This window comes from Rattus rattus, chromosome 1 (assembly GCF_011064425.1).
Source record: "Rattus rattus isolate New Zealand chromosome 1, Rrattus_CSIRO_v1, whole genome shotgun sequence".
In the NCBI taxonomy this organism is placed as follows: domain Eukaryota; kingdom Metazoa; phylum Chordata; class Mammalia; order Rodentia; family Muridae; genus Rattus; species Rattus rattus.
In genome coordinates this window covers 135643918-135667320 of record NC_046154.1, presented here as the reverse complement: position 1 = coordinate 135667320, position 23403 = coordinate 135643918, and positions in this window count along the sequence as shown.

The window sequence follows — 23403 nt, the reverse complement described above, 5'->3', positions numbered from 1 at the left end:
AACTTATCGAACGCACCTCCAGCAGAAAGATAGGGCATCAAGTGAGAGATGGGGATGCTATCCCACAGTCAAAGCTCTGACCCATAATTCTTCCTGCCTGAAAGAAATGCAGGGATGGAAATGGAGAAGAGCCTGAGGAAAAGAAGGTCCAGCAACAGGCCCAAAGTGGGATCCAACTCAAGGGAAGGCCCCAAGACCTGACACCATTCCTGAGGCTATCGGGCATTCACAAAAAGGGACCTAACATGACTGCCCTCCAGAAGACCCAACAAGCAGCTGAAAGAGTCAGATGCAGATATGTGCACCCAACCAATGGACAGAAGCTGCTGACCCCTCTGGTTGAATTAGGGGAAAGCTGAATGAAGCTGGGGAGGAGGGCGACCCTCTAGAAGGACTAGCAGTCTCAATTAACCTGGACCCTGAGATCTCTCAGACACTGGACCACCAATCAGACAACACACAGAGCTGATATGAGGTTCCCGACACATATTCAGCAGAAGACTGCTGGGTCTGGGTTCAGTCAGAGAAGATGTACCTAATCCTCAAGAGACTGGAGGCCTCAAGGTGTTTAGAGTCTGTGGGGTGGGTGAGGTGAGGACATCTTCATGGAAATGGGGGGGTGAGCAGAGAGGAAGTTTGAGATGTGAAATAGTGATTTGTCAACATGATTATCATCAAGAAACAAATGCTTTTAAGAATGGGAAGAAAAGGGGAAGCTTGCGCTCTGATGTTGGGAATGAAATCTTGTGTAACCTCTATCGAAATCAGTATGAATGTTTCTCAGAAAACTAAAATCAGAAATTTCATATCACACACCCTTTGTACTTCTGATTCTACACCTAAAAGACTGAAACTAGCAGACTAGATGGATACTTGTAGATACATGCCTGTTATGATAATATTCACAATAGCTAAAGTAGGTTTGATACTAATCTAGATGTCCTCAAAGGAGCAAAAGATAGAGAGAAATTGGGGTTTAGAGATAATTGCATAAAGAATAAAAGTATAGTATTTACAAAAATAAGTGGAATGTGTTATTATTATCATCATCATGTTAACCAAAACACTTTAGTCTTAGACAAATGTTTTCTCTCATGTGTGTATCAAGATTCAAATTTATATATGATTATATAAGACATGATGATATACAACAAGTTATAAGAGGACAAAAGGCTATCTAAATCACAAGATAAGTGGGTAATAAACGGCTGTACATTCATACAGAGGAATATCACTCAGCAATAAACAGGAGTAGACTATTGATGTGTTCCATAATAGGGGATTCTAATATTAATAAAGCTGACAGATGTCTACTGATGTAGAATTACTGAAAATAAAAGTGTGTCTCTAATGACAGAAGTTGCACCAGAGGTGTCCTGGCAGCCTTGGGGGAGTATCCTATGCCAAGAAGCTATGACCAGCAACGTATAAAGGCAAGAAAAAAACTTATATTCTTTACATATGTGCTGATTATTCTATTTCAATTATGTTCCCATAAAATTTTAGCTTGAAATGAGGAAAATTACTAGAATCAAAATGGTACATTATAAAATATTAGCTACAAACGTATGTGTAATCCATCAGAGAAGCAAAAGGATATGCTATGTAGAAAACTTAAATAGTATCCATAAACCCATCGGTATTAAGACTGCATATGGGTTTACACAGCCAAGTCAAAGGCAAGGGTTTAAAAAGTCTGCAAAACTATATTTTGTAAGGAAATGCTTCAAAGTCAGTGATACATGTACGTTGAAAGAAGATGAAAAAAATATGTCATGTAAATAACAGCTACTAACAAGCTTTACTGAATATACCAATATCAGACAGAAAAACTGCAGAATAAAAATTCCAGTAGAAATGAAGGGAACCATTTATAGTGAGTCAACCAAAAATACATGGAACCAAACCAGATAGAATAATGTGGGAGAAAAGAGAATTAAATAATAGTCGTTTAAGTATATGATATCCTACTTTCAAAATCAGACATGACAAGCAGGAAGAAGTCTAAAAGAAAATAAAGAAAATGAAAACCTTGAAAAATTCTCTATTCTCAGCAGACTCAGAGGACCAAATTAGAACAAACGCCCTGCCCCAACAAATGCTCCCTTCTCAAGAGCCTGGGAGACATTCCCAAGGTAATTTATTGGGCTGTAAGAAACCATAATATATAGAAGGTATTTCAATCATACAAATAATTTTCCAGACCCATAATATCATTATGTTAAATATCAAAAACAGAAAGGTACTTGGGAAAGTTAGAAATATATGGAAATTAAAACAGTTATATATGGAAATGATGTAAAAAAAACTTATACAATACCTTTACATGAGTAAAAAAATGAAATCTTGACATCACATAATGAATATAGTTACAGAAGGAGGTTTGTAAATTCATACTCCAACTTTTCATTCTAACATCTAAAGTGAACTTATATTTAATACAGTAGCTAAAATAATCCATGAAGAAAAAGTCCAGCTACATGTGTTGAGACAACTACATACGAACCAAGAGAACCATCTACCCAGACTTCTACCGCATGGTAGAAAATTAACCTCACTGAAATATTAACCAAAAGATGTTCCATAAACCTAAAAACTCTCTGTAAACATAAATTTATATGGACACAAAGTTGATGAATATTTGCCACAAGGTAGACTAGGCAAATCAAAAATGCCAAACTTGGAGAAGAGAAAGCATGTACCTGTGTAAGATCTCACAGAGGAATGGTCTAAGCAACATTACACATAAACAAAACAAACATAGGAATGGCTAAAATTTTCACTATCAATGCATGAGTAAATAAATGTTGACATACCCCAAACAGTGGAGCATTATTAGTCAATAAAATGAAGGAAGTAATAAAAATGTAGAGAATAATTAAAATCCTGTGATTGACGACTCAGTAATGGGAGACTCAGCGATGCATGCCCACGAACTGTCTGGAAATGTGAATTTATAGGAACATGAAGTTGATGAATATTTGTCACAAGGTAGAGACTGAGCAGACAGGAGACAGCAATGGTTAGCTACGCCACTCTACAAAGATGCTTCAGACGTTCTATGTACACTAAACGGTTAAGTTATTTTATATGTACGCTGCAAATATAGTTCTTTTAAAACCTTTTTGCGTGTTTCGATAGATGACTGGAGAGCATTTGCTGATTTTGCCGAGGACCCAAGTTCAGTTCCCAGCTCTCAAAACTACCTGTAAGTACAACTATGGAGGAATGAATAGCCTCATTTCGCCTCACCACACATCGGGATACACATCACACACACACACACACACACACACACACACACACACACACACACACACACACACACAGAGAGAGGGGGGAGGAGGAGGGGGAAGGAGAAAGGGAGTGGGAGAGGGAGAGGGAGAAAGAAACAATCAAAAAATTACTAAATCTTATGTCAGTGCAGTTTTTTGTATTAAGGAGAAGGATTTCCATACAAAGACGACTGACTTTTGAGAGTAGAGTTGAACTACAAAGATCATCTTCTTAATCGCTGGACTATGTTTATTTTGGGAGCAGATGTCTTTGTACTTGAAAGTTATATATTAATATTAATAAAATTCACATAATTTTATGGTAACCATCTTAATGGTTTAAAGTGTGCAATTCAGGTACTTCCGGTGCATTTATACTGTGCAACCTCCAACTTGCCCACCAACAACCGGTTCATCAGTACAAAAGGAACTCTAACATCCGTGCAGTGAGTCCTACATTCCCTTGACTCCTGCCAACTGTAAAGTTTCATCCTTTCTCCAGTACTTATTCCGAATTTCTACATAAATTGAATTGCATACTTTTTGTTTTGTGGTGTTTGACATCTTTCACTTAAGTACCATACTTTTAGCATATTTACTCATGTTGATGTACACAAACACAGGTAGCCCATTCATTACCCCTGTGGTCAAATATTATTCAATTACATATGTGCACCACTTATTATCCATTCATTAACTGATAATGTCTGGGTTGTCTCCATGTTTTGGCACAAGAAGACATTATACTCATAATATCCCATTGAGAACTTAGGGTAAAGTTAAGGCTTTTCCTCAGTTTCTTTGGATTATAATTAAAATATATGCATTATAAAAATAGCCAACAACCATTTTATGCACATAACTCACTGATGTGAATATATTCATGCTGTGAAAGCATCACCAATATTCCTACCTAGAAATCCCCTCGTCTTCCTAAGCTGAAACTACATTTCCATTAATGGAAAACTGTCCATAGAAAATCATTCAAATGTTCTAGAACAGCACTAGGCTATTTTCTGTAGACATGAATCTTCTTTACAACTCCTTGTGATAGAAAACAGGGTGCATTTGTCTTCCGCTGACACTGACTTTTGTTCGGTTCTCGGTTGCAGCATATTTCTGAACATCTTTTCTTTCTCAGGATGAATAACAAGTGCCCATGTGTGCACGCATCACATATTTTCTTCTCTCCTCATTCCTCCATGGATAGTTGGGTTGGTTGTGCATCTTATTTCCTATGAATAATGGTAGGGTGCATATCAAAATAAAATCTCTAAATAACGGCTTTTCATTTTCTTAGGAAATGCTAAATTAGAATCACTACCTCATAGTAACATCCCGTTCTCAATTTTTAAAGGAACTTTGATACCATGTAGCACTGTAGCTGTTATTGTTGTATATTTCATTGAGATGGATAGAAATTGGATCCATTTTATTTGTCTTTTTTAAAGTATTGCCTATTCAAGCCTCTTTCACTGTTTAATTGGATGGATGGATAGTTTTGTTGATCAATTTTTGGAATGCTCTGTATATGTAGGGCATTAATTCTTTTTCATTAATTATTTGGGAATTTCATACAAGGCACCCCATTCATCATAGGGCCACACTCCCATCCTCATGTCCTCTTTCCCCCAACCAAAATAAAAATAAAAATTCAAAAAAAAGAATAGAAAGGAAAAAAAGCCCAGGAAAAATACCAAGTCTGATTTGTGTTGCCTATGTACTCAATGGAGCATGGTCAGACTCCCAGTGGCAGGACCATTAAAGAAAACTGAGTCCTTCCCCAACTCCCTCTCAGTCACTCCTACCAGAAGCCATCAACTGCGAAGGGCATATTTATCAACCATTTAAGGATTGTCTTCAATGGACTCCTTTTTTTTCTTTTTCTTTTTTTCTTTTCCATTTTCTTTTCCTTTTCTTTATCCTTTTGAGTTTTTTTTCTTTTTTTTTTCTTTTTTCCTTTTCTTTACATTTTGGAGGGCATGCTTATTAAAGAAACCTTCAATGTTCAATGCCCCTAATTATCAGTCATGAGTCTACAGTCATTGATACCACTGCAAAACAAGCTTCCTTGTGTTTGTTTTACCAACTAACCATTTCTTCATATCAACTGCAAGGGAAATGTAAACACTTTTTCTGCATTCTGTCTGATTATTTTAAATGTCCAGCAAAACTCAGTTTATATGTTTTGAGGGTTTTACATTAATATTCACAAATGATATTTACTTGTACATATTTATGTCTCTTTTTCTTGTTTTTGGCATCATTATGTAATAATAATGTGGTCCACCTATAATATGAAAAGTGCTACTGTCATTATTTTGGCAAGCATGTGATTAGTTGTTCATAGTACCTGCCTATTACTTTTATTTCTGTAAAAGTAGTAATGCCCCTGCTTCTGTATCTGACACTAGTGATTTAAGTCTTTTCTATTATTTTCAATGTCTGTTTAGATGTAAATTTTTGTTCACCTTTTCAGAAAGTAACTTTTGAACTGGATGGAGTACTGCACACCTACTTGTTTTCCATTTTAGAATATCTTTCTGTTCTCTTTAGTGTCATGATTGCTTTACGTCTATCTGTGCTTTGTTCATACATTGTTTCTATGACTTACTCCACATCTTACTTTGGCTTCTTGAGCAACTGTGATTATTTTCACGTTTGTCCAGTAGATCTGCCATCAGGTCTTTCCAGGGACAGCTCCCATTAGTTAATTTTTCTTTAAATGGGACAAATTTCTGTGTTCTTTTCATACATTGTGTTGTTTTTGTTGTTGAACAGTGAAAAACAGATGCCAATAAAACACTATTCCATAACCCAATGCTTTGCTGTTTTCCATTACTTTTTGTTTGTTTTTCTTGGCTATATTTAAAAATTACTGTCTCAATGATCCACTGAGTAATAAATTTAGAATTTCCTAGAGTATTTTCTAAGCCTGCTATTTCCCTTCCCTGACCCCTCCCCATTGTGTATGTCACTCTTTCATCATCCCCATCTATAAAGTGGCTTTGTAATGTCATTTCAAGTTGAGAATGATAGAGAAGGAGTGAAAAGTGGAATGCTGGTGGTCCTTTATATTACCTGATACCACATCAACACAACAGATAGGCTTGCATCCATGGGCAAAGATACAACAAAAGTGTTGTTCTCTTATTCACACCTCTTTGGTCAGAAGCAGTTCCTAGTGATCTGAGCCTAGGAGTCTGAAAGATGAAGAACAGGGTCCTTTTCTTACCCTGGGACCCAAGGACTGCAGATTACCCAGACCCAGATCTGTCCACCATGCAGTGGAGAAGGAAGTAGGTAATTGCTCCTGTGCTAATTGCTGAAATGAAATGTAATACACCAGTCTTGCCTTCCATGGGACTTTGTGGGGCTTTGATAGACTCCAGATTCTAAAAATGTCACACTAGACAGGCTTTTCCAGTGCAGTTGTTGTCTATGCACTCATATATTCTTAATGGTTTCTATTCTGCCATTTTCCCAGAAAAGTCTTTCCATGCATATTAGTTTTGTTTGTTTTGTTTTTCCTATATTAGAGGTTTGTTTTCAATCATCTTGAGACCACACACAGAAGCAAGTTGTTAAGTAATCTAGTAACTGCATGTTTAATTTTTTTATTTCCATGAAGATTTATTGAATGTGTATGACAAATTCAGCTCAATTTTTAGGTTTTCAGGAAACTGCCAACCTGTCTTACAATCTCTTGTTACTTCTGTGAATGTTTTAAATTGAGAGTTAAAGTGACTTAATTGTAATATCAATACTGTGTACTACTCCTTACGGCCTCCGATTTTCTGTCTGCCTTGCCAACAACTGTCAACTGCAAAATGGTTTCTATACTGTGAGAATATGATAAGACACATATGCTTTCTAATTCAAGACAATCCTAACTCAGGTATGTTAACTTTTGTTTATATCCACATATAATTACACAGGCCCATTGAACAAAAAATGAGTGACTTCAGTATTGCAAATAGTGAACTCTTAATAGATTGAGCTACTGTTATTTTTGTGGGGAGGGGTTGTGTTTTTTAAGGTATTGACTTCTTAGCATCTATGCTACAAAAACGTTTCATGAATATATTTGTTCAATCACAGTATATTTCCATCCCTGTTTAAAGGTCTCTGTTGTGATTGTGACAAGGTTTGTAACTGTCAGCTCACCCACCTATATTTATAAGTAGCTGAAGAGATTGTTTGGACTAGAGATGCAGCCATTCAATAAAACATAAGCACACATGTGATTACTTTTCAATACCAAAGGAATCATAACAGAAAAAATTAAACCTTAATAAATCACAGAGATTTGTCCATGCCTTACCGTGCAGGGCAGATCTAAACTTTAATTTGAAATACTAATTCCTTCTCAGGGAAATGCACTGAGCCTACCATGTGTACTTCCTCCTTTTCTTTGATTTTATGAGAGCTTCCCTGCTTACATGAGCTAAGATGTAATTATTATGTTTGCCAAAGATTTAATGATTTGACATTAGAATAAAGGACACACTAAGTGTTAAGGAAAGAATTCAGCACATGCAGTCTTCTCTTGTGTTTTACACAAGTGAGATACCTCAAAGGAAATATTTCAAAGACATTGCTTACAACATACCATAGAGAAGCTAGCTGACTCCAGCTGCGGTTGAGATAGACTTTATCTAAACACAGAGTAGACCATCGAGCTACTTAAATAGTCCAATTTGGCAATTGGGGAAGTTACTGTTCTATTATTCCATGGGCAGAACTTCTTGGTCAAACATGCTGAAATGGATATGAATAACATACCCTGCTACCGTTCCACATGAAGACACCTGAAGATGTGCTCTGCCAGTGGCACTAGCCGAAATCCAGCCTTGTGAGAAACATTCTTTATGGGTACAAGTGTTGTATTATCTCCCACCTAATTGTTTAGACTTTCTAAGCAGAACAATAGCTAGAAGTAAATAAGAATCTCAGACTGAGTATGTATTATATAATCAGTCTCAAAAACAAATAGCAAAAACTCCTGATATCCTGGAAAGAGATTTTGTGAAAGACAGAATAGTAAGATGGTTCTCTTTTCTTTTCTTTTTTTTTTTCCTTCGGAGCTGGGGACCGAACCCAAGGCCTTGCGCTTGCTAGGCAAGCGCTCTACCACTGAGCTAAATCCCCAACCCTCTGTAAGATGGTTCTCTATCTATATTTATATCTCTATCTTTATTATTTATATCTACATGTCTATCATAATCTATACCACCTATATTTCTATAGAGATATATAGATATGGTGAATATATGTATAAGTAGGAAGTATATATAAGTAGGAAGTAGGAAGATATATATGTACATATATAAAGTGTAGGTAAGAAATGACTATGTGTGTGTGTGTGTGTATGTATAGAGATAAAATATCCTATATGTGCTTTCATTTCTTCTTTGAAAGAGACTTTACTTTTACCCTTTATTGAAAATTTTTTCTCACATAATATACATGATTATGACTTCTCCCTCTACTTCTCTCACATCCTCCCACCTATACCTTAAATCTATATCTACTACTTTTCTGATCTCCTTAAAAAAACAAACAGGGTTGTAAAGAATAATAGTGAAGTAAAATATAATATGATCAAAGAAACAAGAACACCTTGTAGTTGAACAACAACAACAAAAAGCCCAAGTAAAGGCACAAGAAACAGAAACCCACTAGTTCACTCAACCAGGAATTCCATAAAAGCACTAAATTAGAATCTAGATGTGTGTGTGTGTGTGTGTGTGTGTGTGTGTGTGTGTGTGTGTCTTTGTGTGTCCTCCGTCACCTCTGGCTTCTATACTCTTTCCATCTCTTCTGTATATCTGATACCATCAGCATTTGATGGAGACATCACATTAGAGTACTTCAAGGTCTCTTATCTGGCTGTGGGTCACTATTTGTACCCATCTGTTGAAGGAGTCAGCTTCTCTGATGATGGTTGAGCAAGGCACTGACCTATGAGTATAGCAAAATGTCATTATGATTCATTTTATTTCTATTGTTTTTTAGAATATTTGTATTTGATTTTGCCTAGATGTCTTAGGTTCTTTGTCACAAAAACAATATCAAGGAGTAGGCCTTCAGTCAAATCAGATATTGGATGTAGAACTCCCTCAAAGCTTCTGCCACCATTGCCCTAAGATATCTTATATTCAAGGTACCACTGTAGGCCATAAACAGTTTCTAAAGGGTTGGTGTTAAGTTTCTCCTTTGATGCTGTACCTTGCTGTATTAAAAATGTTAGCATGTAGGTGTGAATACTCTAAATAGTACCTGTTCAATGAGTTATAAAGCTGTTGTCTTCAGAATTTGGGCCTTGCCATCAGTTTGAGAGAGCAGCCTGTAGTCTTGGCAACAGTGTGAGGTGTTTGTTTGTTTGTTTGTTTGGAGGAGGAGGAGGAGGAAGAGGAGATACCTTACACTAACAACACAGTTATGTACATACCAAATTCCAATCCAGGGACCAAAAGATTGACTTAATGACAGATGTACAGTTTGTCTCCTTCTTTATTTAGTGATTCCAATTAGGTTGCTTTCATAAATCATTATATTTAGGTACCTGCTAGTGCATTAGGTTTCCATACTACCCCTTAAATGGCACTAAATATAAGTCTATCTCCATGTATTCCCTTCCTTGTTTCTTTTTCCCCACATTGTCCCCTGATCCTCCTTCTTCAAGGGAAAGAAATCTATTCTATTTCCCATTTGAGACTTCCCATCTTAGTACCTTACTCTATAGCTAATCTCTGTGGTTCTACAAATCATAGCTTTGATATCATCAAAAGAACCACTAATATCCACATAAAAGGGAATAGATACCTTGCTCGTCCTTCTGGATCTAGCTTACCTTACACAAAATTATTTTTTCTAGATCTATGTTTTTACTTGAAAATTTCATGATGTCAATTTTTAAAGAGCCCAGAATAAATTGCATAAGTTTATCACATTATTTTTATCAATTGTTCTATTAAAGAATATCTACGTCAGTTCTATCTCTGGCTGTTTTAAGTATAGCAGGACTAAACATGGTTAAGCTAGTTTTTCTGTGGTAGACTGAAACATCCTTTAGTGATATAACTGAATCTTAAGGCAAATCTATTGCCATCTTCCTGAAGAACTATCTCATTGATTTCCACAGTGACTATACAAGTTTGAATTCCTACCAAAAATGGAACAATGTTTCCTTTTCTCCACATATTACCATGACTTATCACTTGTTCAATGGTCAATTATTTAATTGGTCTTAGCTACTCCAATGTGTATAAGATGAAATCTCAAAGTAATTTTGATTTGCTTTTCCCTGATGGCTAAGGATGTCGAGGACTTCAAGTGTTTCTCAGCCATTTGAATGTCCTCTTTGGCAAATTCTGTTTAGAACTACCCTTCATTTTTGACTTGGGTTTTTTGTTTTCTTGATAGCTATGGTTTTTATGTTATTTCTTTACATGTTTTATATATTAGCCTTCAGTCAGATGTGTAGTTGATAAGCATCTTTTTTCATTCTGTAGACTGTCACTTTTTCCAAATGACAGTCTCCTTTGCCATGTTTCATAAAACCCTATTTATTAATGATTTATACTAATGCCTGTACTAATGATGCTTTCTTTAGAAAGTCATTTCCTTTATTAATGAGTTCAAGTCTATTCCACACTTTTCTTCTAGCAGATTCAAGTTATCTAAGCTTAAGTGGCATACAGGTTTCTGGGGAGGTCCTGCTAGAGTTAGGGGCTGAGAAGTTTGGAGGATATCTGTGTGATGGACTAGACATGGGACAAGGTCCAACAGGTGGTCTACTCCACAGTTGGGAAGAAGACTGGGGGATTGGCTTCAGAGGAGCTGAGAGAGAGATAAAGATCTGCCTACCTGCTTCAATGCCCAGAATAGCATATGGGTTCCCAGAAAATAACTGCTAATTTGTTTTTTGGGGGTAGGTTTTTAACATCTCTTCTGTCATAAAAGGAAACATCAATATACATACTCTGCCATTGTTACACAGAACTAGCTCTTAAGAATCTTTGCACAAATGCCTATCTTAGTTTGGGTTTATTGCTGTGAAGAGAGAGCAGGACCATGGCAACACTTTAAAAAGAAAACATTTCATTGGGGCTGCCTTACAGTTTCAGAAGTGTAGTTTATTATCACCATTGTGGGATGCATGGCAGTGTGCAGGAAAACAACAGTCATGGTGCTGGATGAGATGAGGGTTCTACCCCTTGATCTGAAGGCAGCATAGAAAGACTGTGTTCCACACTAGGCAGAGCTTGAGTATATATAAGACCTCAAAGCACACCTCCACTTAACTTTCTCCACAAGGACTTAGAGTAGACTAGACCTACTAGATCAAGGTCGCACTTCCTAATAATGCTAATCCCTGTGGGCCAATCATTTAAACACATGAGTCTATGGGGAGCATATCTATTCAAACCACCACAATGCTCATGACTAGTATAGCTGGATGTTGAAGTATATCAATTACCACCTTACTGAAGAACAGACATATTCCAAAATGACTGCACAACTTTGCATTCCCATTAGTAACTGACATGTGCTCCCGTTACTCTACATCCTCACCAGCATGAGGTATTTTTTCTTCTTCCTCTATCTCTATTATTTGAAGATTTGGTCTTTTCATTGTTTTGCAGATTTCCTGGATGTTTTGTGCCAATTGTTTTTTGGGTTTTTTTTGTTTGTTTTTGTTTTTTGTTTTGTTTTGTTTTTTAGATTTAACATCTTCTTTGTTGGAAGTTCCCATATCTTCTATCATGTCGTCAATGGCAGAGATTCTCTTTTCAATCTCTTGTACCATTTTGAGAAGGCTTGTCTCTAAGGTTCCTGTCAAATTTCTAAGTATTTAATTTCATTATGTTTCTCAGTTTGGACATGTTTTATCAATTCTATTTTCTTGTTCAAGTCTTTTTTATTGGATTTTTTACATTGACACTTCAAATGTTATCCCCTTTTCCAGTTTCCCTTCAATAAACCTCTATCCCATCACCCCACCTCCTTCTTTTATGAGGGTGATCCCCCACGCAACAACCTACCCCTTCCCACCTCCACCCTGACATTCCCCTAAACTGGGGGATGGGGGGAGGTCCAGCCTTGTCAGGAACAAGGGCTTCTTCTCCCATTGGGGGCCAACAAGGCTATCTTCTGTTACATATGCAGCTGGAGCCATAGGTCTGTCCATGTGTACTCTTTGGATGGCGGTTTAGTCCCTAGGAGCTCTGGTTGGTTGGTATTGTTGTTCTTATGGGGTTGCAAGCCCCTTCAGCTCCTTCAATCCTTTCTTTAACTCCTCCAATGGCAAATGTTTGGCTGCTAGCATTCACCTCTGTATTTGTCATGCTCTGGCAAAGCCTCTCAGGAGACAGCTATATCAGGCTCTTATCAGCATGTAATTCTTGGCATCAGCAATATTGTCTTGGTTTGGTGGCTATATGTATGTGGGCTGGATCACCAGGTGGGGCATACTCTGAATGGCTATTCCTTCAGTCTCTGCTCCAAACTTTGTCTCTGTATCTCCTCCTATGAAAATTTTTGTTTCCCCATCTAAGAAGGACTACAGCATATGCACTCTGGTTGTCCTTCTTCTTGAGCTTCATGTGGTCTGTGGATTGGATCTTGGGTAATCTGAGCTATTGGGCTAATATTCACTTATCAGTTAGTGCATATGTGTGGTTTTTTATTAGATATCACTAAGGATGATATTTTCTAGTTCTATCCATTTGCCTGTGAATTTCATAAATTGTTTTTGATAGCTAAGTAGTACTCCAGTGTGTACCATAATTTCTGTATCTATTCTTCTGTTCAGGGACACTTGGGTTCTTTCCAGCTTCTGGATATATAGATAAGGCTAATATGAACATAGTGGAGCATGTGTCCTGGTTATATGTTGGAGATTCTTCTGGGTATATGCCCAGGAGTGGTATACGTGGGTCCTCACGTAGTATTATGTCCAATTTTCTGAGGAATCTCCAGACTGACTTCCAGAGTGCATGTACCAGCTTGCAATCCCACCAACATTGGAGGAGTGTTCCTCTTTCTCCACATTCTCTCCAGCACCAGTTTTCACCTATTTTTAGATCTTAGCCATTCTGACTGGTGTGAGGTGGAATTCAGGGTTGTTTTGATTTGCATTTCCTTGATGACTAAAGATATTGAACATTTCTTTAGCTACTTCTCAGCCATTGAGTATTCCTCAGCTGATAATTCTTTGCTTAGCTATGAAGCTATGAACTCTGGAGTCTAAGATATATATATATATATATATATATATATATGAGATATAGATACAGATGTAGATATAGATATTAGACCTCTATCAGATATAGGATTGGTAAAGATAGTTTCCCAATCTGTTGGTTGACATTTTGTCCTGATGACAGTGTCCTTTGATTTACAGAAGCATTGCAATTTTGTGAGGTCCCATTTGTCAATTCTTGATCTTAGATCATAAGCCATTGGTGTTATATTCAGGAAATTTTCCCCATTGCTCATGTGTTCGAGGCTCTCCCCACTTTTTCTTCTATTCGTTTGAGTGTATTTGGTTTGATGTGGAGGTCCTTGATCCACTTGAAATTGAGCTATACACAGGATGATAAGAATGGAGTGATTTGAATTTTTCCACATGCTGATGGTCAGTTGAACCATCACCATTTGTTGAAATTGCTATCTTTTTTCCAATGTATGATTTTTTTTTTTGGTCAAAGATTAAGTGACCATAGGTGTGTGGGTTCCTTTCTGGGTGGTCAATTCTATTCCATTGATCTACCTGCCTGCCTCTGTACCAATACCATAGATTTATTATCAATATTGCTCTGTAATACAACTTGAGGTCAGGGATGGTGATTCCCCAGAAGTTCTTATATTGTTGAGGATAGTTTTCCCTATCCTGAGTTTTTATTATTCCAAATGAATTTGCAAATTGCTCTTTCTAACTCTATGAAAAATTGACTTGGAATTTTTGTAGTGATTGCATCAAATCTGTAGATTGTTTTGGGCAAGATGGCTATTTTTACAATAATAATCCTGCCAAAACATAAGCATGGGGGATCTTTCCATCTTCTGAGATCTTCTTCAATTTCTTCTTCAGAGACTTTAAGTTCTTGACATACAGATCTTTAACTTGCTTGGTTAGAGTCACATTGAGGTGTTTTATGCTATTTGTGACTATTGGGAAGGGTGGCATTTCCCTAATTTCTTGCTCAGCCTGTTTATCTTTTGAATAGAGGAGGGTACTGATTTGGTTGACTTAATTTTATATTCAAACCTTTGCTGAAGTTGTTTGTTAGGCTTAGTAGTTCTCTGGTGGAACTTTTGGGGTCACTTAAGTATACTATTGTATCATCGGCAAATAATGATATTTTGACTGCTTCCTTTCTAATTTGAATCCCATTGACCTCCTTTTGCTGTGTAATTCTTCTGGCTAGGACTTGTACTATGTTGAATAAGTAGGGAGAGAGTAGGCAGCCTTGTCAGGTCCATGATTTTAGTGGGATTGCTTCAATTTTCTCTCCATTTACTTTGATGTTGTAACTTTAATATAATTACACCAATTCCCCTTTCCTGTTCCTCCCTTCAAAGCTTCTCATAAATCCCTCATATTTTTCTTTCAAATTTGTGGACTTCATTATTTTTATGCATATCAACGTAAATATACATTCTTAAATATTTAAATATAACCTGCTCGGTCTGTTTATGACAGTTGTATGTTCAATTGGAAATTCATTTTACTTGTAAGTTTTGACGAATCTCTAAATTGATTTTTATGATCACATTAATTTGTACCTCAACCAACAGCATATAAGGTTTTTCTCTCTCTTTACCTCATCTCTGACACTTGCTAATGTATTTCTCCATGATAGCTTTCCTGACTAGAATCAAGTGGTATCTCAAATTAGTTTTAATTTACATTTCCCTCATTGTTAGGAATATTGGACAATTTTAAGAGGCCTGAAAATACTAATTTTCAGGATAGTAAATTATTGTCTTTACTAATGTGGAGAATTCACCATCTACATGTCTTTGGGAGAATGTTCACCATGGCTGTGTACTACCACTGCAGAAGTCCACACCGCCATGCTTTTAAACCTATGTTTGCACCACATTTAACAAACTGACCTTAGAAGGGTTACCACAAGTCCATTTTTCATTAGTCATTCATGTTTCTTTTTAAATTCCTTATATCCAATTTATTAATTCATTTGTTGATTAGCAGTTTATTTCTCCAGTATTTAATTTTTCCAGTCCTTTATAAGTTTCTGCTTATTAACCCTGATCTGAAGTATATCTGGTAAAGATTATCTCTCTTTCCGGGGATTGTCAATTTGTATTGATGATAATTTTCTTTGCTATGCAGAAATATTCATTTTTATATAGTCACATCTGTTGATTCTTGGGGCTACTTTTATGCTTTTCTTGTTCAATTCAGACAGTTTTTGGCCACCCCAATGTCTTGAAAGGCATTCTATGTGATTCCATTTAGAAGTTTCAGCATTTTCAACTTTAAATTATGGTTTCTTACAAATTTTGAATTGATTTTGTATAAGATGAATTAATATTGTAAAATGGCTATGCTACAAAAGCTAACCTAGAGATTTAATGTAACATTTATCAAAATTCTGATGTCATATTTGTCAGAGTTAGGAAGAAAAAATTCAAAAACTTACATAGAACCACAAATAGTCAAAGTGATTGTAAGCAGTGAGAATACTTGTAGAGTTATCAGGACATATGTCTTCAAATTATACTAGCATAAAAATCGTGCTAGCATAAAAATAGAAAGGCTAACCAACAGAATAAAATAGTTGACCTGAAAAGAAAATAACAAAATTTTGCCCAATTAACTTTTGACAAAGGAAGCAAAATATGAACACTTATTTCATTTTGATTAAAGGACTTGCCCACTATAAAAAATTATTTACTCCATATCCAATGACAAACCAATTCCATGCAGGAAGACAGCAGAAGGAAGGCAGAGACAGCATTGTACCCTGTATCCTGGGGAAATGTGAGCGAATATGTATCCCAATAAAAATACAAACTAGGACTATAACCTTTTTCCTAGTTACCTGAATATTCACATTTGATACGACTTTATATGATTTAATGTTATCGACTCTGGGTGCTTTTGCTTTCTTCAAGCCAACTCTTCAAAGTTCCTCTGCTCAGCAAAGGGACAGCAACTCTCAGCAGACCCTTCAGTAAACTGGTTCTGCTTCTGCTGACCCTCCATTGCATAATTACGTTTAAACTTGCTACGCCGGTGCTTCTGTAAGCTTGCAGCATTTGCCTGTAGAGCAGAAAGCAGGCTGCAACTACAAACACATGTGAATCTGGGCAGCAGGGAGAAACACGAAATCACTGGGGTAACAAGTTCTTTTTGAAAATGAAAAAATTCTTGAGTTAAAATAAGGACATAACTTGAAATAATAAGATGTTTATTTGAAATATGTTTAGACATTATGCTACTGTGTTTTTCAAAGATTTAATATATTTTTCCTTTTGTTTGGGTTTCACTTCCAGAAGGCCAACTAAACGTAAACAAAACACAGAAAGCAGCACTTAAAACGGAAGAAGAAGTAAGCCCAGCCAAAGAGTGGGGAAAGAAAACAACAGGAACCCAAGGTGCAATTAAACGCGGAAGGCAGAAAGTAATGAAACTGGCTACAATCAATGCACACACTGCAGTGATAAATTTAAAAATTTAATGGACTCAGTTTGCCAAAAGAAGATCCTGACTGGCTGAAGGGATTAAGAAACAAAATCTTCCTTTTAGCTATAAGAAACTCACGCGAGCTTTGAAGTAGAAGCCACCTTAAAGTGAAGCAATGGGGAGAAGTACTCTAGTCAAATGGAACCCAAAGGCAAGGAACCTTTGCTATTCTGTGTGTCACAAGACAGACTTCAAACTAAAACTGAAAGAGATAGAGAAGGACACTTATTCTAATGAAAGAATCAATAAAAAATAACAACAAACAATCAAAACCCAATAACCCGTTACTAGCCTAATATATAACCCAACATGGTGTAACCAATTTCATAAAACATTCTGCTAATATAATTAAAGACACAGATTAACATCAACCTAATAGTAGTAGGTGACTTCAATAGCCAAATTTCTTCAATAGAAACATCATTTGGAACAACTCCATAAGGAAGTAAGTAAACAAAAATATCAGAATTAAGTGTCATTGTACATTAACTGGCCTAACATAATTACAGAATATTCCACCCAAACACTAAAGAATATAAATTACATTCATCAGCCCATGGAAGCTTTTCTAAATAGGTCACAACTTAGGATGTAAAACAAATCTTTTTATTGTTTTAAATATTTATTTATTCACTCTACATCCCTGACACTGCCTCTTCTCCCAGGCGCCCCCTCCTTTAATCCTTACCCCATCCTCCCTCTGAGAGGATGGAAGCCAGCCTGCTTATCCCCAACCCTGGCACAGCAAGTCTTTGCTGGGCTAGGAGCATCCTCTCCCTCTAAGGGCAGAAAAGGCAGCCCAGAAGAACATAGCCCAACGACAGACTTAGAGACTAACCCCGGCTCCAGTAGCTCGGAGCAGACTAAGCTGTGCATCTGCTGCGTCTCTCCAGGAGGGCCTAGGTCCAGTCTTCGGTTGGTGATTCAGCCTCTGAGAACCCAACGGTCTAGGTTAGTTAATTCTGTTGTTTTTCCTGTGGAGTTCCTATCTCCTTCGGGGCCTACATTCCTTCCCGCAACTCTTCCATAAGAATCCACAAGTTCCATCCACTGCTGGCTGTGGGTCTCTGCGTCACTCTGAGCCAGCCTCTCAGAAGACAGGCAAGCTATACTCCTGTCTGGAAACATAATAAAGTATTAGTAATACTGTCATGGATTGGTGCTTGACCCTGGAATAGGTCTCAAGTTCAAAATTATTAAAATGACTGCGTGTGTCCTACAAGATCTGGGTTGGAGAACTCTGATATTTAGGTCGCAGTTGTGCAAGCTTGGATGACTCTCTGATCTGGGCACGAAATGGAAGACTCCCTTTCGCAGTGGGGCTTTTCTTTCTCTACGTAACTTTGTCTGGAGATTGTCACTGAATACAGATTCCTGCTCTTATCTGAAGAATGACCTAACGCATAGCTGCTTTTGACTTAGCACACAAGTCTTGTTCTGGCTTCCCGCCCACATGATATTTGGGTGCTATATTATAATCAGTCAATCCCTCCCTCTTGCATGATGTTATAACAACTGGCCCTTTCCACCTGTGCCCCAAAATCTCTTATAGAGTTGTCTCTCTGTAGCTATCTCCAGAAGTCCATTCGTAGTACTCAAAGCCATCAGAACTGGTTCCCCACTGCCCCTCCTCACTCCTGGGGACTGGTGGCCGGCCAATGGTTCATGAGAAAGGGGAGATCCACAACCATAATACAATGAAATGTAAAGCTGAGAGCAAACACATCTCTAGATATGGCAGTTAAACAGTCATTAATGAATGATAAATGATTCAAAGAAGAAATCTAGAAAGAACTCAAAATATGACTGAACCTGAACAAAAATGAAAAAGTAAGACAAAAATAGTTTGGGAACATTGATACAATCCTACAAGGATAATCTACAGCTCTAAGCACACACATTTAAAAGTCCGAACGTGTACAAATATATAATTAAAAGATGCAACTAAAAAACTTGAAAAGAAGCCAAAACAGACAAAACACAAATCCACTAGACAGCAATAAAGAGCAAAAAATCTAAGTGCAGCTTCTTTAAGAAGATGAACAAGACAGGCCCTGGGCCCAACCAACCAAAAGCAAGAAAATAGAGGACTCAAATAAGAATAATCAAAAATAAACATGACAACAGACATCTAAATCCAGAATACTCTAAAAAAGTAATTTTAAAACTTGTATTCCATTAACTTTAAAAATCTAAATTAAAAAATAGATGAATTTCTAGATTCATCTAAATTACCAAATTTAAATCAAGACATAAGCCAACAAAATAGATCAGTAACAAATTAAAAAAGATTGAAATAGTAATAAAAAGGCTCTGACTAAAATAAGCCTAGGCCCAGATGGATTCAGTGCAGAATTCTAGCAACCATTCAAAGAGTATCTGCAGGCAATCTTTCATAAATCATTACAGGAAACAGAAACAGTAGGAGCACTCATAAACTCCTACAAATGATAAACAAGTTCAATAACATGGAAGACTACAGAGTCAACTTATATAAATCAATAGATTTTATATACATCAGCAATAAACATACAAAGATGGAGATGGTGGACACACTCCCATTCACAATAGCCTCAAATAAAATCAAATATAAAATAAACATGACCAAGGAGGGAAAAGACTTCTATAATGGAAACTTTAAATCTCTAAACAAAGAGACTAAGAATGATACTAGAAAATGAAAAAATAACCCATGCTTATAAAGTAATAGATGTTGTGAAAATGGCCATTCTACCATAAGTCAAAATTCAGTGTTTTCAGTTCATTTGTTTGCAGAAACAGAAAGAAATCCTAAAATTCATTTGGAACCAAAAAAGACCCTCGATAGCCAAAGCAATTCTGAGCAAAATGAACAATTCTAGAAGAATTGCCATTCCAGATCTTAAGATGTATTTCAAAGCCAAAGTAATAATAACAATATGGTTCTGGCTAAAAATGCACACCAATGGAACAAAATAGAATATCCAGACATGAATATATGTAACTACAGCTTTCTAATTTGGATGATGATGCTAAAAACATGCACCAAAGAAAAGACAGCATCCTCTAAAATTGATGTTGTAAAAACTGGGTGTCCACATGCAGAAGAACAAAATTATATTCATGTCTCTCTTACACTGCACAAAATCTAGTTCCAAATGGATCAAAGACTTCAATGAAACAGAAAGCAAAGGAATTACTAGAAGTAAACATAAACAGAATCCTCTATGATACAGTTTAAGAAAGGACTTCTTGAAAGGACACCATTTACCCAAGATTAATGCCAAACAATTGATAAGTGGAACTCCATAAAATTAAATAATCTACACAGCTATAAAAACAGTTCAGTGAAGATGCCCAAATAATGGGGGAGAAACTTTTTTGAGCAGAAGTTCAATATCCAGAACACATTTTTAAAAAATCATGAAAACAAAAAAGAAATTTTCACATTTTATTGGTTATTTTATTTATATACATTTCAAAATGTTATCCCCCTAACCAGTTCCCCTTCACAACCTCCCTATCCCCTCCCCAACACCCTGCTTCTCTGAGGGTGCTCCTCCACCCTCCCACCTGCTCCCTCCTCAGTGCCCTAGCGTTCCCCTACACTGAGTTATCAAGTCTCCACAGGAACAAGGGGCTCCCATCCCTCTGATGCCAGATAAGGCAATCCTCTGCTATATATCCAGTTGGAGCCATGGGTCCTCCATGTGTATTCTGTGGTGGGTGGTTTAGTTCCTGGAAGCTTTGGGGATGAGGGGTCTGATCAGTTGACATTGTTTTTCTTCTTATGAGGTTCCAAACCCTTTCAGTTCCTTCAGTCCTTGCTCCAACTCCTCCATTGGGGTCCCCATGCTCAGTCTGATGTTTGAATGGATACATCCAAAACTATATTGGTCAGGTCTGGCAGAGCCTGACAGCCATACCAAGTTCCTTTCAGCAAGCTCCCTTTGGTGTCAGCAATAGTGTCTGCGTTTGGTGTCTGCAGATAGGATAGATCCAAGCTGGGACAGTCTTTTGATGGTTCCTCCTTCAGACTCTGCTCCATTCTTTTTCCTGTGATTCCTTTGACAGGAAGAATTCTGGATTAATATTTTTGAGGAGGGTGGGTAGCCCCATCCAGAGGGCCATGCCTATTCACTGGATATGGGTCTAAAGGGTCTATCTCTCCTTTGTTGGGTATTTTGGCTGATGTCTTCTCTGTTGGGTCCTGGGAACCTCTTCGGTCCCTGGCATCTGGGTCTTTCTAATGGCTACCCCCAGTTCCCTTTCCCCAACTGCTACATACATCCTTTCAAATTCCTAACCTTCTGGACTTCTCTGCCATTGCCTCCTGTATCTGAACCGGTCCCTCTTTTTTTCCTCCCCCTCCTCTCTCCCTCTCAGATCACTAAAAAACACATTTAAAAACTGAACTACTGATTTGAACAAAATTCTCAGAAGAAGAAATTAAATCGGCTAATAAAACGTTCAATGCAACTGAGATTTCTTCTTACCCCAGTCTGAATAGGCAAGATTAGTCAAGCAATTAACACCAAATGCTAGAGAGGATGTGGAGAAAAGAGAAGTTCTAGAAATTAGGATGGAGACCTCTATAAAATCTAAAAATAGAGTTGAGGTGTAACTTAGCTATACCACTGTTTTACATATTCCTAACGAAACCATAGCTTTGCTCCAGATGCTTCCTCCTCCATAGCTGTCATATTCATAATAGTTAAGAAATAAAACACTGTGGATGTCATTCAGCTGATGAACGGGTAAGTCAAATATGGTACATAGACGCACTATTCAGCTATAAAGAAAAATTTCTGGAATGAATTTGTAGGAAATGCATAGACCTAGAAAATGCTAACTATATATTAAGCGAGGTGAGCAGACCTCAAAGACATATGTCAAATAGTCTCTTTTATCAGATGCCTATCTTTAAATCTTCAGTTGTAAAAACATAACCTGGAGTAATTTCAGAAGCCAGAAAAGTGACACCCTGGTCTAGGTTGCCCATGAGGGATATGTCTGAGTCTTTGCTCCTGCTGAAGCTAGGGTTTGTGTTTATGTCTATGTCCTTTGGTTACCTCCCAGAAGTTGAAAGTTACTCCTTATTGCTGTAGAAACTATGTACTTAAACCACAAGAAACTATGTACTTAAAACACAAGACATGGATGACCTGCGGTGAATGGAACTTGAAGGTCTCCTCTCATAGCACTACCTTCCATCAGCTGTAACACCTATGTATAACAATAACCAGCTTGGTAACCCTAACGACTTTATCCCTGTGGTAATCCACAACTCTCTATTTAGACTTAAGGGCAAATCAATTGGGAGAAGTAAATCCTTAAATCCATTGATTAGTATACATCTCATCCCTCATCAAAGAAACTTCTCTTTGCAATGGACAGAGATAATTACAGAAAATCAAAAGCAGTCAAAAATCAGAGTACAAGTGATCCTGGGGTGATCAACTCTAATCAATACATCTGCATGACAGCTCCTACTCTTAAGTTTCAGGGAACTACAGGGAAAGGAGCTCAAAAGACTTTAGATTCAGAGGACCAGGAAATGTACTGTGAGAATGTGTTTTCTAGAAATGACAGGGAAGCAACAGCCATGATATCTCAAGATTATGGCTTCTAAAACGAGACATGAATAAATACCACACAAGTAGACATGCTAATGTGGGAGGGGGAAACCTCGGGGGGGGGCTCTAAAGACATTGGACTGGGTAGAAATTTTTTTCAGGGATAAGCACCATACTTGGTTATCTAGTAACCATGTGGTCAGACATAAAATTATGTAAGTAACACTAAATATAAACTGAGCAAGTTATGTTTATACATTTAGGCATATACATGTATATGTATTAAAAAGAAACCATGGCTCTGAGATGGATCATGAACATGCAATACCTGGAAAAGTTGGAGGGGTGGGGGAAGAAAGAGGGGAGATGATACAGTTATATTATAATTAATTTATACATGTGTTCATTTTGTGGGGTTGTTTTGGGAGGACTTATTTTTGTTTTATGTGTAGGGTTGTTTCACCTGCATGTTTGCCTGTACAGCAAATAGATGCCTGGTGTCCATGGAGGCCAGGAGAAGGCACTGTATGCCCTAGAATTGGGGTTACCTATGGTTTGTGAGCCTCCATGTTAGGAAACAAGCCTGGGCACTCTGCAAGGGCAACAAGCCCTCATAGCCATTTAGATGTATCCTTACTCTGCAAGAGCAACAAGTCCTCATAGCCATTTAGATGTAGCCTTACTCTGCAAGAGCAACAAGTCCTCATAGCCATTTAGATGTATCCTTACTCTGCAAGAGCAACAAGTCCTCATAGCCATTTAGATGTATCCTTAGGCCCATCATTACGTCATTATTTTTAAGGAAATAGCTTGTTTTGGTTTGGGGCAAATGGCAAAATAATAAATAACA